General features: G+C 38.1%; 1 protein-coding gene and 1 pseudogene across 2 annotated transcripts in view; one reads left to right on the top strand and one right to left on the bottom strand.

Annotated features, from left to right (window-relative positions):
- FMN1 (formin 1) overlaps window positions 1–14,707 on the bottom strand; it is a 283,684-nt gene that overhangs the window by 199,463 nt on the left and 69,514 nt on the right. The gene's annotated exons all lie outside the window — the stretch shown is intronic.
- On the top strand, window positions 6,159–6,924 carry LOC118003327 (annotated as a pseudogene).

Below are 14,707 nucleotides of genomic sequence, written 5' to 3'. Positions count from 1 at the left end.
AAAATAAAATTGAAGAACAGCGGACACACAATGTAATGTTAGTTTCAGGTGTACAACATTGTGACTTGTTCACCACAAATGTGTGGCTGCCATCTGTCACCATACAGCGCTATTACAATACCACTGACTATATTCCCTATGTCATAACTTTCATCCCTCTGATTGGTTTATTCCATTACTGGAAGCCTGTACCTCCCACTCCCCTTCACCCATTTTACCCATCCCCTGCCCCAAACCCTCACCTCTGGTAACCACAGGTTTGTTCTCTGGGGTCTGTTTATGGGTCTGTTTGGTTTTTGTTTTGTTTTTTAGATTTGACATATAAATAAAATCATACGGTATTTATCTTTCTCTGACTTACTTCACTTAGCATAACCTTAGCATGGGCCTCTAGGTCCATCCATGTTGTCACAAATGCCAAGGTCTAGTTAATTTTTATGGCTGAGTAGTATTCCTCTGTGTGTGTGTGTGTGTGTGTGTGTATCTCACATCTTCTTTATCCATCTATTGATGGACACTTGGGATGTTTCCATATCTCTGCTATTAGTTGTTTTGTTTTTTCTGGTATTTCTATTTTTAATTCTCTGAGGAAACCCCATACTGTTTTCCTATACTGGTTGCACCCATTTACATCCTTGCCAATAGTGCACAAGGGTTCCTTTTTGTCCACATCCTCACCAACACTTGTTGTTTCTCGTCTTTTTGATTCTAGTCATTCTGACTGACTGAGGTGATAGCTCATTGTGGTTTTGATTTGCATCTCCCTGATGCGTCTGTTGGCTAGCTGTAGGTCTTCTCTGGGAAAATGTCTATTCGGGTTCTCTGCCCATTTTTAAGTCAGATTATTTGGGGGTTTTTTTGGTGTTGAGTTGTATAAGTTCTTTATATATTTTTTTATATTAACCCTTATTGTATACATCATTTGCAAATATCTTCTCTCATTCAGTAGGTTGCCTTTTCTTTTTATTGATGTTTTCCTTCACTGTGCAGAAGCTTTTTATTTTGGTGTAGTCCCAAAGGTGTATTTTTGCTTTTGTTCCCCTTGTCTGAGGAGTCATTTCTAGAAAAGTGTTTTTAAGGCCAATGTCCAAGAGATTACTATGTTTTCTTTAAGAACTTTTATGGTTTCATGTCTCACATTTAGGTCTTTTACCCATTTTGAATTTATTTTTTATTTTGGTGTAAGAAAGCGGTCCATAATAATTATTGACTAACAACATTACATACTATCTATGGTTTACAATGCATTTGTATTACATTAATGTTTATAATTATGGCAACAACCTCTGACAAGGCTGGTACTGTAACTGTTTTTAAGATGAAGAGGGGCATAGAGACAGTAAGTAAATTGCCAATGAGATAGATTCAAATCCAGAGCTTTTCACTTTAGAGCTTTTTTCACCTTATCCTGGATCCTCAGTTATTAATAATCTTTCCCATTCACTACTCTGAAATCAGAATGCCAACACAAAAATAGAGATACTTTCTGACAAAAGATGCTTTCTTTAAAATATTTGCCCTCCATCCTTCTGGAAAAGAACCGGAGTCACTGGGTAAGTAATAGATCTGAAGTTTTTTGGTTCCTAGTAAGTGGAAAGCACTGGCTGAGGGTCAAAAGATCTGGATTCCTCTCCTGGTTATTTCAGTCATGAGCTACTTGGACTTCCAGAATTTTTTACTTCCTCTAATCCTCATTTTATTAATATCTAAAATGAGAGATCTAAAATACTTAGTAAGTTTTCCTTTAGTTCTAAAATGCTAATAATTTCCACACACAAGACTTCATCATATCTCTTCCTCTCAAAACTTCCTAGGTTACAGCTCTGCTCATGAAAGCTTGATAAAGATTTAAAGCACAATATTGTCTAAGCCATATAAAAATAGAGTCCCAACCCTCATTATTAATGCAAATGTACACACAAGGTCAAACAGACTCATTAAGGTGCTCTGAAAACACACCAGTGGCTCAGTTTGCTGTTTAGATAAAGTCATGCGTTATTTTTTGCCATCTGATAGTTTTTATGATGATTCAGGAATATACTTCAGAGAATAAACAAATATAACCATGGATCATCATCCAAGGAAGTAGTGGGGAAGTAAAACAGAAGTTTTGAAATCTGGACTGAGATTCCTACCTGGGAAACAAAACAAAACAAAACTTAATTGTAGCCAGAGTGCTTTTGTGGAATAAAAGAAAAAAAAAAATCATTACTCACAGGGGATTCTGGTAACATTTTATTCCTAAGTTATTAATATCACTAAATGTAGTGTAAGTCACAGAATGGATGTACCTTGGGAGATCCATGAAAATGATTTTCAGACTTCATTTTTGCAAAAAGTAATTCTAAACCTAATGAGCAAACCCAAGACTGCACATTTTTAGGCAATGAGCCAACACACTAACTCCTCTATTAAGAGAGAGGACTTGGAATTTCATGTTGTATTATTAACACCACTGGAGCTACAGCTAGTCCAATAAAGTATGTATGACCCACTGCAGAGTACCTGTGAGCTTAGAAGCAACAAATGGTAAATCCTGGTCCCCAATGTGGCAACAAACTGAGGTACTTTAAGTAATTACAGCAATTACTTTAATATTTCCTTCTCAACTCATGCACTGTCTATGAAGGGACACCATCCTATGGTCAATGCCAATGTGTCCCATAGTATCATTTTGGAAACTGTCAAGTGGATTCCTCAGTTATATTTGCCTCACATACTCCCAAACTTTGTATTTTTTTCTTGAAGTGAAAAGTGATATTGGGTCACTTAAATAGCATTATCAAATGGGAGCACGTGAGGAGGGACTAGTTGTTGAGTTCTGTCTGGTACAGAAAGTAAAGGTGACACGCATAAACTCTGGGATTACTGATTAGAAAAAAGTTTCCACCTCTTTCCCAAAGTCATAGCTCTCTGGTAGCAAGAAGATGATCAGGGGAGAGATTGTGACAAATTCCTACTTATGGATTTACTCTTCATAGTGTTATATGAACCAGAGAGACTGGAAACAGGTCTTATCTCACTTATACCAAAGTTTCTCTACCATCTAATGTTCAAATAAGCTTTAATGAGCATCTATAATGCATCAGATCTTGTGAAAAGTGTCAGAGAAATGATAATAATTAAGAAACAATCCGTCCCGCATCGGGCTCCCTGCTCGGCAGGGAGTCTGCTTCTCCCTCTGACCCTCCTCCCTCTCATGCTCTCTGTCTCTCATTCTCTCTCTCTCAAATAGATAAATAAAATCTTTAAAAAAAAAAAAAAGAAACAATCCATACTTTGAGACATTCCAGCTGAGAAGAGATATTTGTCAGCTTCAATCTTCAAGACAGCTGAGCTATATATATATATATATGGATTTTACATTATTATTATTGACACATAACATTTTTCTTGAGAACTGAAGAAAACCAAGACCACACCGGTTGATTTGTCCAGCAAAGATATCCCAAGTTATTCATGTTGCTTCTACTACACAGGAACAGGCCACTCCAGGCCCAAACACTTACAACTAACCTCCCTGAATATATTTCCAATGAGTAATCAGGGAGGTATTTGGCTTCCTACCTTAACGTGTTTGAATAAATGACCAATGATGTGTGCCTAGGCCACAACCACCTTCTCCTCACCACTTTGAGTCTTCCTAGGGATTAGTCACTTGATAAATCTGCCATTGAATGGTTTTAAAATTATAGGTTAATCGACAAGGAAAACAAACAAGAGGGTTTATATGTTTTTCATTAAGATCTGGGCTCTGGTCTAGGACATGTCCTCTAAGGAAGCTAGGAAGGGAAATGTCTTAAATTTCCAAAAATTGCTCACCCCAGCCAAAAGGCACACTCATTGTATAAGATATACGTTGAGATGCCAAAAAAGGGCTCACAAAATTAAGGATAGTCTTTATTCTCTAAGTAATGGACCCAAGGAGAAATATTTTCTACTATAATTGGAGAGACTGGGTCAGGTAATGGAAAGAACACTGAAATAGTGGTCAGAGTGCCTGGATTTAGTTCAGCATAAGACTGCTGTACGACCTCAAATTTCCTTCTTATCTCTGGCTATTGTCTTCATCTGTAAAATAAACAGGTTAGAAAAAGATCAGAAAACCTACAAATCAGGTGTCTTGGGATCCATGGAGTATCTGAGCAGTTCTGCAAACACTTAGTTTTAATGTTATTTTAAAAGGATATTTAACCTAAAAACAACAAGGACTTTAAGAAATGCAGAAAGTTATATAAAAAATACACATTTCAATGCTAACAGCACATCTAGTACTAAGGTATTTGGCTTTGTTTATGTTTTTCTTTTTGGTTTTTCTGGCAATCTGGAATACAAAGTTTCCCCTGACATGTTTTGGGATCTATTTGGATGTTCTGAAGACAAATTTCATTGATTAGGAAAGTTGTAACTCTACACTGGTCTCTTTCTTTTTTAAAATTCAGGCTTGCCCTTATACATGTAAGTATATTGCTACAGCACAGATACATATTCAATGAAGCACAGCCAAGGCTCAGGTTCATCTGCTCTGTGCAGGCCCCTACTTTGGCAAAACAGTTTGTTGTCTGATAACAAGCAAAGAATGAGGAGAAAAACAGGTGATTTTGGCATTTAATTTTATACTTGGTGCGTGTTGACAGAGTAATGTGTATGATTACAAATAATTGCAGCCAGGGACGCCTGGGTGGCTCAGTCAGTTAAGCGTCTGCCTTCGGCTCAGGTCATGATTCCAGAGTCCTGGGATCGAGTCCTGCATCAGGCTCCTTGCTCAGCGGGGAAGTCTGCTTCTCCCTCTCCCTCTGCCTCCCCGCCCCCCGCCCCCCGTTTGTGCTCTCTCTCTGACAAATAAATAAATAATATCTTTAAAAGATAAAAAAAATTTAAAAAAGGGATGCCTGGGTGGCTCAGTCGTTAAGTGTCTGCCTTTGGCTCAGGTCATGATCCCAGGGTCCTGGGATTGAGCCCCACATTGGGCTCTCTGCTTAGCGGGAAGCCTGCTTCTTCCTCTCCCACTCCCACTGCTTGTGTTCCTTCTCTCGCTGTGTCTCTCTCTGTCAAAAAAAAAAAAAAAAAAAAAGCAGGATGCAAAAAATAAAAAAATAAAAAATAAATTAAAAAAATAAAAATTATAAAAATAATTGCAGCCATTCTTAATTGTTATTAATTCGATGTAAAAATTTCCTGTAATACATGTTTCAATCTTAAGGATTGTTTTAAAACTGAATACAACCTTAGGATTTTAAGGGAAAAAAAATTTTTAACTCCATTTTTAACCATATATTTTATAAAATGTGATTTTTGTAATTTTCTTCTAGTAAAATAAAGTAATTGGATGCTGTGGCTTATTGAAAACTCTAAATTTAAAACTCCTAAATTCAAATTTGTTTTTATCAAAAAAGCATCTTCATGAAAACATATGAGAGGACCTTTATGACCTTGGTGTAGGCAGAGTTCTTTTTCTTTTTTTAAAAAAAATTGAAGTATAATTAACACACAGTGTTAATTTCAGGTGTACAATATAGTGATTCAACAATTCTATGCATTACTCAGTGGTCAACACAATAAATGTACTCTTAATGAGTTCTTAAATATGCCATCAAAAGCACAAACCATCACAAAAATTGATAAATTGAATTTTTTCAAAAGTTCAATTTTGGCAAGGCACTGTTAAAATGAAACATAAGCCTCAGACTGGGAGAAAATTATCCACAAAATACATATCTGACAAAGAACTTGTACCCAGAACATAAAAAGAACTCTGTTAAAACAAAAATTTAAAAAACAACCTCCTCCTTCCAAAATGGGTAAATGATTCAAATGTGCTCATGAAAGAAGATATATGGAGAACATTTAAGCACATAAAAAAGATGCTTGACATCCCTTAAACCAAACCACAATGAGATACCACTACGTATTTATTGAAAGGAAGGGAGGGGAAGAGAGGAAAACTGACCCATCTGACAATACCAAGGGCTCGGGAGGATGTGGAGCAACTGGAACTCTCCTAGGTGACCAATGGGAATGTAAAATGGCACAGCTACTTGAGAAAACAATTTGGCTGTTTCTTATAAAGTTAATATGCACTTGCCATGTGACCCAACAGTCCCACTTCTAAGTATTTGCCCAGGTGAATTAAAACATGTTCACATGGGGGGGCGGAAGTGGCGGCAGCTGTGACGGCGGCGGCTGTCAGACCTGGAGAGGGGCCGGGGCGGAGCGGCAACAGAGGGTCAGCGCTGGCTCCCGCTGGAGGCCAATCCCAAGGTCACTGACCAGTTTCTCAAACAATTAGGTCTACATCCTAACTGGCAGTTTGTTAATGTATATGGAATGGATCCTGAACTCCTTAGCATGGTACCAAGACCAGTGTGTGCAGTGTTACTTCTCTTCCCTATTACAGAAAAGTATGAAATATTCAGAACAGAAGAGGAGGAAAAAATAAAATCTCAGGGACAAGATGTTACATCATCAGTATATTTCATGAAGCAAACAATCAGCAATGCCTGTGGAACAACTGGACTGATCCATGCTATTGCCAACAAGAAAGACAAGATGCACTTTGAATCTGGATCAACCTTGAAAAAATTCCTTGAGGAGTCTGTGTCAATGAGTCCTGAAGAACGAGCCAGATACCTAGAGAACTATGATGCTATTCGAGTCACCATGAGACCAGTGCCCATGAAGGTGAGACTGAGGCACCAAGTATAGATGAAAAAGTAGATCTTCATTTTATTGCATTAGTTCATGTAGGGGGGCATCTCTATGAATTAGATGGACGGAAAGTTTCCAATTAACCATGGGGAAACTAGTGATGAAACTTTATTAAAGGATGCCATAGAAGTTTGCAAGAAGTTTATGGAACGTGACCCTGATGAATTGAGATTCAACACCATTGCTCTATCTGCAGCATAGCTTGTCAGTGATGGAAACACCAAATACTGTATTATTTGCAACAAAAATTAAATTTCTGCCGCCATACACTAACTCAAAAATTTTGATATTTTCATTAACTTGACTGATTAAACTTTGTGAATTAAAAAAAAAAACATGTTCACATGAAAATCCATACACATACGTTTTTAGCAGTTTTATTAATAATCACCCATGAGGGTTAATTTTGTGTGTCAACTTGACTGGGCCACTGGGTGTTCTTTGAGGGTGTTTTTAGATGAGATTAACATTTGAATCAATCAGTAGACTGAGTAAAGAAGATTGCTCTCCCTAACAGGGGTGGGTACCATCCAATCAGTTGAAGACCTGAATAGAACAAAAAGGTTCACTCTCCTGCCAAGAAAAAACTCCTCCTGCCTAACTTCCTTTGAACTGAGACATTAGTTTCTTCCTGCCTTGGAATGAAATCATCAACACTGGCTCCTCCTAGGTCTCAAGATTTTTGGCCTTCAGGCTGGAACTATGGCACCCACTCTCCTGGGTCTCCAGCATGTCAACTCACCTGGGAGATCTTGGGACTTGTCAGGCTCCATAACTGCATGAGCCATTCCTTAAAATAAATCTCTCTCTCTCTCTCTCTCTCTCTCTCTCTCTCTCTCGAGTTTAGTTTAATCCTATTAGTTTAATTTTTTTTTGTGGAGGACCCTAGTACATTGCCAAAATTGGAAGCCACCCAAATGTTCTTCAACTGGGAAAGGATAAACAAATGGTGGTACATGCACAAAGTAAAATCTAATTAGAAATAATATGGATGAATCTCAACTGTGTTAAGAAGCTGGACTTAAAAGGCCATACACTATACCATATGATTCCATTCATATCACATTCTGGGCAAGTCAAAGCTATAAGGAAAGAAAAAGCAGGAATGGTTGCCAGGGGCCTGAGGTCAGGAGAGAGGATGTCTTCCAAGGGACACAGAGGAATTTTTTATGGTGATGGAATGTTCTGTCTTGATTGTGGTTATGGTTACATGACTGCGTGGGTTTGTCAAAACTTGTACACTATAAAGGGTGATTTTTATTGTGCATAAAATAATCTCAATTTAAAAAGCAGTTACAGATTGACATTATAATAAGTATACATTTGTATAAATTTAAGACTGTAAAATAAATACACCCTAATAAAATGCCACTTAACAGTTGGACTTCCAAGCAAGATTTCATTTGCAACAAAATCTTTCTCTTTTGAGAAAACACATTACAAGAGACATAGAGTAAGATGAGTCCCAAAAGCATCTAAAGAAGTACCTAGAACAAAGTCCAGGTTTCCTAACATAAAAGTTTAAGCTTTCTCATCAATGCTATAGCATTTTCAAACCTGTGGCCCAGGTTCTGGAACTTTCTCTGTCTAGGTCAGATCTGGGATGGGGTTAGTGGTGACCAGCTAAGACAGTACTGCCACATTCAGCATCACTCTCACATCACCACTAAGTGACAACATGGCCAGGGAGTGAACAACGTCTACTAAGAGCTCAGAGTGCTAGGCAGGATGTTACATTGCCTTTAACACTGTGATGTCTCATTACTTCCCCTCTGTCAGTCTCTTTCCTATCACATTATTTATGACGAGTCTGATGTTCTCATTGTAGTTGATCACCAAATATTTTCAAGGATACAAGGTCCTACTTCTCTGCTTCTGTAAGTAAAAAGGATCTAACATCTTCTATTCCCAGGTCAACTTGAAGAGTTTTCTCTATTAATGTTTTTCTTAACAAGCCTCCAAAGCAAGGATCAAGGTATTAGGTTAAAAGTGTGCCTTAGGTTTGTGATAGATTGATAGGTGGTGTCTCTGTTACTAGGGGGGAAAAAAAAAAACCAACACTAAACTATCAAAACAGTCTATTCCACATGGCAATTAGAGCAGTTTCCTCCTATACTCACAGGGTCTCCAAGGTGTAGGAGGCCTATTATTTCAACAGGGTTGTAGGCTGCAAATTCTATTCTGTAAAACGAGGATGACATTATCTATCTTGCTTTCTAATATACTTCTCATGGAAGATGAAAGATCTCAGAATAATGTACTCAGAAGAAAGCAAGAAAAACTCTGACTGAAAAATACTGCAGAGTTTATTTAATATTGGATGCAATTAATAGTAACTAGCTGGCTTTATAGTGCTTGTCAGTTGGAAGCTATAGCACAACCCATATGTCTCCTGTGATGTGTATGCTTAAATGGTGGCCTTAGAGAAAAAGGTGAATTTAATGCGGTTAAACAAAAGTCAACCTTTCTTTCTAAATAAAATGCATTAAGTAGGATCCAAATACCCTGAGAATGCACATTCAATACACTAGAATTTTATCATACAACAAAAAGCTAGGATATCACTTATGTACAAGACACAATGTTTATGTGTCAAAATTCTTCTCAAGCAATATTTTACATATTCATTGACAGGTATCTCTCTTGCCTTTTTACCCCCACCTAAAAAGTGCTCGAGTCCTTCTCACATCTGCCCCCTCCTCACAAAAAATGAGAACACCTGCCTTAACACTGCCCCATCCTCAAGAAAAAATCTCCCATTAAGTTCGTTGACAAGTGTTGCTCTAAAAGATTTGCGGTTATCTTCTGTCTTTGCATTTTTACCATACCCTTTGTGTAATTTCTCAAAAATCCAGTCTAAATCACCACCATTTTACTGAAAAGGCTCACGAAAACCACGTTTAATGGCTTCCTGAGTTACCCAGTTTGGTGGGTTTTTCCTCATTCTCCTTTGGAACTCTGCAGCTGAACTTGAGAACTGCCCCTCTTGTTTTCTCTGAGAGTATAACACCCTGGTCCTCTTCCTACCTTGCAGTTACTCTGCCTACTGCCACCTTCCCTTCCTCCTTCCATCTTCCAAATACCTCAGTTACAACAAGCTAAGAGGACTCATGTTTTATCTTCCTTGTTCACTGATGTAGTCCTAGAAGCATGAAGAGCGCCTGGTCTGTAAAGGCATTCAGATAGTTGTTGAATAAATGAATTTTCCAATGTCCCCAGCCAAGAAGTCCCTGAGGCTATTGTGCCTATAAAACTTCTGCATTCAGTTAGCAAAGGGAAGAGAAAGAGGAAGGAATTACTGAGCAGTGCCCATGCAGGGCCTGTTACAAATGTGATGAAAACCCTCTGATTTGTAGGATTACTGCTATCGCCCCTTAAGTAGGTCCTAGCTGATAAGTGCATATCCGATGTGCGACTGTGTTCTTTCCAACAAGCCTCATGGAATTCCCAAGTCCAAAGTTACTGGTCCATCTCCATCCAGATCTGGTTAACTATGTCTCATTAGTGGACCTCCAGACTGAGTAACTTTACAATATGCACAGGACCTAGATGTGAGTTGACAAACTGACCCCAAATTAGTCAAAATAAACATTCTATCCCAAAGACATTAATAATGCCATTATTTTGAATACACCCACTTTTATTGGCATGGATTTTTATAGTTCCTCATAATATTTACACTTTAAAATCATTGAGGAAGTCACAAATATGAGTTATTCCATGTGGATTCAAGTGTTATGATTTATTTTCCAACCTTCCTTCACTGGGACAGACAACAAAGTGACTGGAAAAGGAGTCCTAGAAATGCCTTGATTGACAAAAAGCCTTGAAATAGCACCTGTGACAACGTGGGTGACTGCTTTATTCTTCAAGATGGCTGGGCTCTTTCTGAGTTTCTGTACATAAGCAATCAAGTTTAATAAACATCTCCAGTTACAGACCTATCTCAGAAGAGGCAGAAATGTTTCTAGAGCTGTGCTTGCTTCATTTGGAGTCCTTGCAATTGAGGACGTATATAGGTTGACAGTAAACAAGTGACAAAGTACATCTGTAGTACCTATTCTTGAAAGCAGAGGGGCCTAGAATAATGGTCAGGGAATTCTAAAACTCCACAAAGAAGGCTCCCTGACCATAGGGCATCAATACACATCATTTTTAGAAACAGTTTTGGCAAAGTATCACCCTGATTAATTTGAGCTCACAAAGGTCTGATGTAATATTTAAAAACCGATCTCTTCTTTGTGTAAACATGGATTAAGAAAAATGTAAATCCCCTATGTGGGTTTATTTTTTAATAGGAATATTAATTATATATTTATAAATCTAGGGTGCTCACTGCCTTTAAGAGTTAAGACAATAAATGGAATTTGGCAGAACATTTATTCTGATTACTAGATGTTTCATGATACTTGGAACATCAGGATGCATGTGAAATTACAGTCAAGTATGATGCACACAATAACTTGGAAAGGATCAGATCTCATTTTGACTTGATTCTTTTCTCCTGGAATATAGACAAACCACATTCTTGTTTTCCTCCTGCACTACCCACCCCCCAACCTTAGATTAAACTATATTATGTTGGGCTGATATTCATCTCCATAATTTGGGTTTTTCGAAAGGATCATTGTTACAAGAATCACATTTTTCAGCTTTCCAGTAATTGCAAGATATGAATTTAAATCAGAATTCTCATTTCCTAAGTGATCAAACATTGAGCATCACTCATGAAATGTTTGCAAAATAAATGTTTAACTATTCTGTGCAAAGTTTAAATGTCACTTCAAATTTATTTTGACAGAGAGGTTGAGATGGCTGTAGTTTTCTCTCCACCAATTTTTCTATTTTATTTTATTTTATTTTTAAAGATTTTATTTATTTATTTGAGAGAGAGAATGAGATAGAGAGAGCATGAGAGTGGGGAGGGTCAGAGGGAGAAGCAGACCCCCCGCTGAGCAGGGAGCCCGATGCGGGACTCGATCCAGGGACTCCAGGATCATGACCTGAGCCGAAGGCAGTCGCTTAACCAACTGAGCCACCCAGGCGCCCCATCCACCAATTTTTCTATTTTAAATGTTACAGCTGCACGTATTAATAATGTGAAAAGACAGGGGCACTATTACCTGAAAACTCCTACATAATTTCTTCACAAGTCATTCAAAACTGAGTAACTAAATACACAGGTGAATGACGATACAGGGCCAGCTCTATAATGTCTATCAAACTCCATGCCCGCTGGAGGGTTTTATACCAACAATGTGCAGCTGCCCCATGGATGGTATCTGCCAGCTACAAGAGCTTCAGCCTGCCGGCTTTGCGCCATGCACCCTTCATGAAAGAAATGAACTGGCTCCAGTGCCCACACCACTTACACATAAATATTTAGATTACGAGGAATCTCAGTGTTGGACCATCACCTTTCCCTCACCCACACATCAGAGCAGTAGAAAGCTTTCTGACTGCATGTCCTTGAATACAGTGTTAATACACATATGGAACAGATTAGAATCATGGAGGTGTTTGAAAGAAAGGAATTTTGATTTTTATAAAGATGGGACATGAAGATCACTTTTCTTGGTCCGAATTTACTATGTTAAAACATCCTGCAATTGAATGAAGCACTGGGTGTTATACGCAAACAACGAATCACGAAACACTACATCAAAAACTAATGATGTAATGTATGGTGATTAACATAACATAATTAAATAAAATTTAAAAAAAATCCTGCAATCTCAACTATAGTTGTCAAATATAAAAGCAAATGCCTGTTTCCTTCTTGATCACTTTCTTTTCTTTTTCTTTCATGTGCTTTTCATATTTTCATATAAGCATAACACAGGTAAGAATAAAAGTGCAGAATGCAATATATGTTAAGAAAAAAAAAGAAGAAGATAGCAGGAGGGGAAGAATGAAGGGGGGGAATTGGAGGGGGAGACGAACCATGAGAGATGATGGACTCTGAAAAACAAACTGAGGGTTCTAGAGGGGAGGGGGGTGGGAGGATGGGTTAGCCTGGTGGTGGGTATTGAGGAGGGCACGTTCTGCATGGAGCACTGGGTGTTATGCACAAACAATGAATCATGGAACACTTCATCTAAAACTAACGATATAATGTATGGGGATTAACATAACAGTAAAAAATGCCAAAAAAAAAAAGAATAAAAGTGCAGAATTAAACCCAAATATGATGTATCTGTGAGGAAAGCACCCAACAGTCCAGTACTAAAAGATGGAGCATATAAAGAAGGAAACATTTGTCTTTCTGTTTCTGGATATAATTGGTTTTAAAAGCCAATTTTTAAGGGGTTTGCTATGCAAAATCCTCCAGCAGCATTCACAGCTTCTCAGTAATTGTATTTAAAAATAATCTTTTGTTATGGGTGGTATTTGGTTGCAGGTTGGAGGAAAAAAATGTAAAATCACTCCAAGAGACACTCCTGATAGCTGGCAGCCTCTGTCCCTCCATTTTTTTTTTTTAAAGGTAATTAGATTGCTAATGAGCAAGAAGTGAGTGATGATGTAGGAGTCCAATATTTGAGTCTAGGTCACAACAGAGTCAATTTGGACATTGATCCTTATCTCTCAAGTCTAGGAAAATCTCATCTGAAAAAAATGAATCTCTCAAGTTCTATTTATAAATCCTGGATGCAATTTGAAATCTTGCAGAGCCAAGAGAGAGGAAAGGAGCAGAAAAATATTAGACAACCTTATGACCTTGAAAAGGTGATAGGCAGGTAAAAATGTTCAAATTGAACGAGATACTTGGAAGAGGGGGCCTTATTTTCCTCCCATTACTTTGCACTCCTAAAAGAATCATGTTTAATTTTGTTGGTGTGTTCAAAGATTTTAGTTTTAAACACGTTAAACCTCTGCATTGCTCAGTACCAGCCACCATGCATGTGCTGCATGATGGTTTTCCTGCCCACCACTTAAATCGTGGTTAGCACTTTCTCCACCTTTGGCACAGGGATCTCCACATGGCTTATGTGATAGAGCATTGGCCTGGGAGAAGACCTCACTTCTAGTCAAGGTACTTCTATCAGCAGCCTGCATGGGCTTGGGCCCTTTAACTCCTAAGGAGTAGCATGCAGAAAGTGAATCTCCATGGGTGGTGGACTTCACTGGTTGTAAGGAGCCCTGTCCTGCTGGGAGCATGGTGCCTCCTTTAGGCGCACTGAGGAAGAAAAGGTGAGAACCATTAAACTCGATTTTAAAGATCAGCTCTTTCAGTATGTGGTTCCTCATCTATAAAATGAAAGGGTTTACAGATTATCACACATTCATATGAGTCCAAGGTGATTTCACCTCAACTAATACAACTGATCGCTCACTCACCATAAGTTGTCTTAACATGCAATAACTGATAAATGTCCATCTAATACAATGAGAAACAAAGAGTATTCTCGCTGTCAAAAAACTTCTAAGAACATAGTTTTCCTATTATAATTCTCCCATGTCTCTAAATGTGAAAACTACTGCCTGTAAAATCACTTTGGTTAAAATCTAGTTTCCATTACAAAGGAAGAAAAAGGGAAAACCAATCAGTGGTTAATTTATGCACTAATGCATGTATTACCATGATAGAAGTTTCATCTGTTTGCTATTTATTGAAGGTTCACGTCCATCTTATGTTCGCCACTGGGAATGAAGGAGAGGGACAATACCTCTGCTTTCAAGATTGTAATATGATAGAAAGCCTTGCTAAGTGCTGGAGTCAGGTAGAGAGCCAAGTGTCAGAGCAGGAAGCCTTGGGACATCAAGAGATGGTTTCATATATGATGAGGATTCCTTGGTGGGCCACAAAGGATTGACAAAGTTGGAGTGGCAGAATAAGCCAAGTAAAAGAAGAAGGCAGAGTGATGGGAAAGCATAGGAAAATAATGGAAGAAAAGACTAGTTAGAAGTTTGAATCTGATTTTAGAAGGTCTTAAATACCACACTAAGACTTTGAACTTAACTGGATAAGCAATAGTGAGCCAATCTCTAAGTAATCTAT

The sequence above is a fragment of the Mirounga leonina genome, unplaced genomic scaffold (genome assembly GCF_011800145.1).
Source record: "Mirounga leonina isolate KUSES-001 unplaced genomic scaffold, KU_Mleo_1.0 Mir_91, whole genome shotgun sequence".
Taxonomy (NCBI): domain Eukaryota; kingdom Metazoa; phylum Chordata; class Mammalia; order Carnivora; family Phocidae; genus Mirounga; species Mirounga leonina.
Note: the sequence above shows the minus strand (reverse complement) of the source record. Positions and strands in the feature narration are given on the sequence as shown.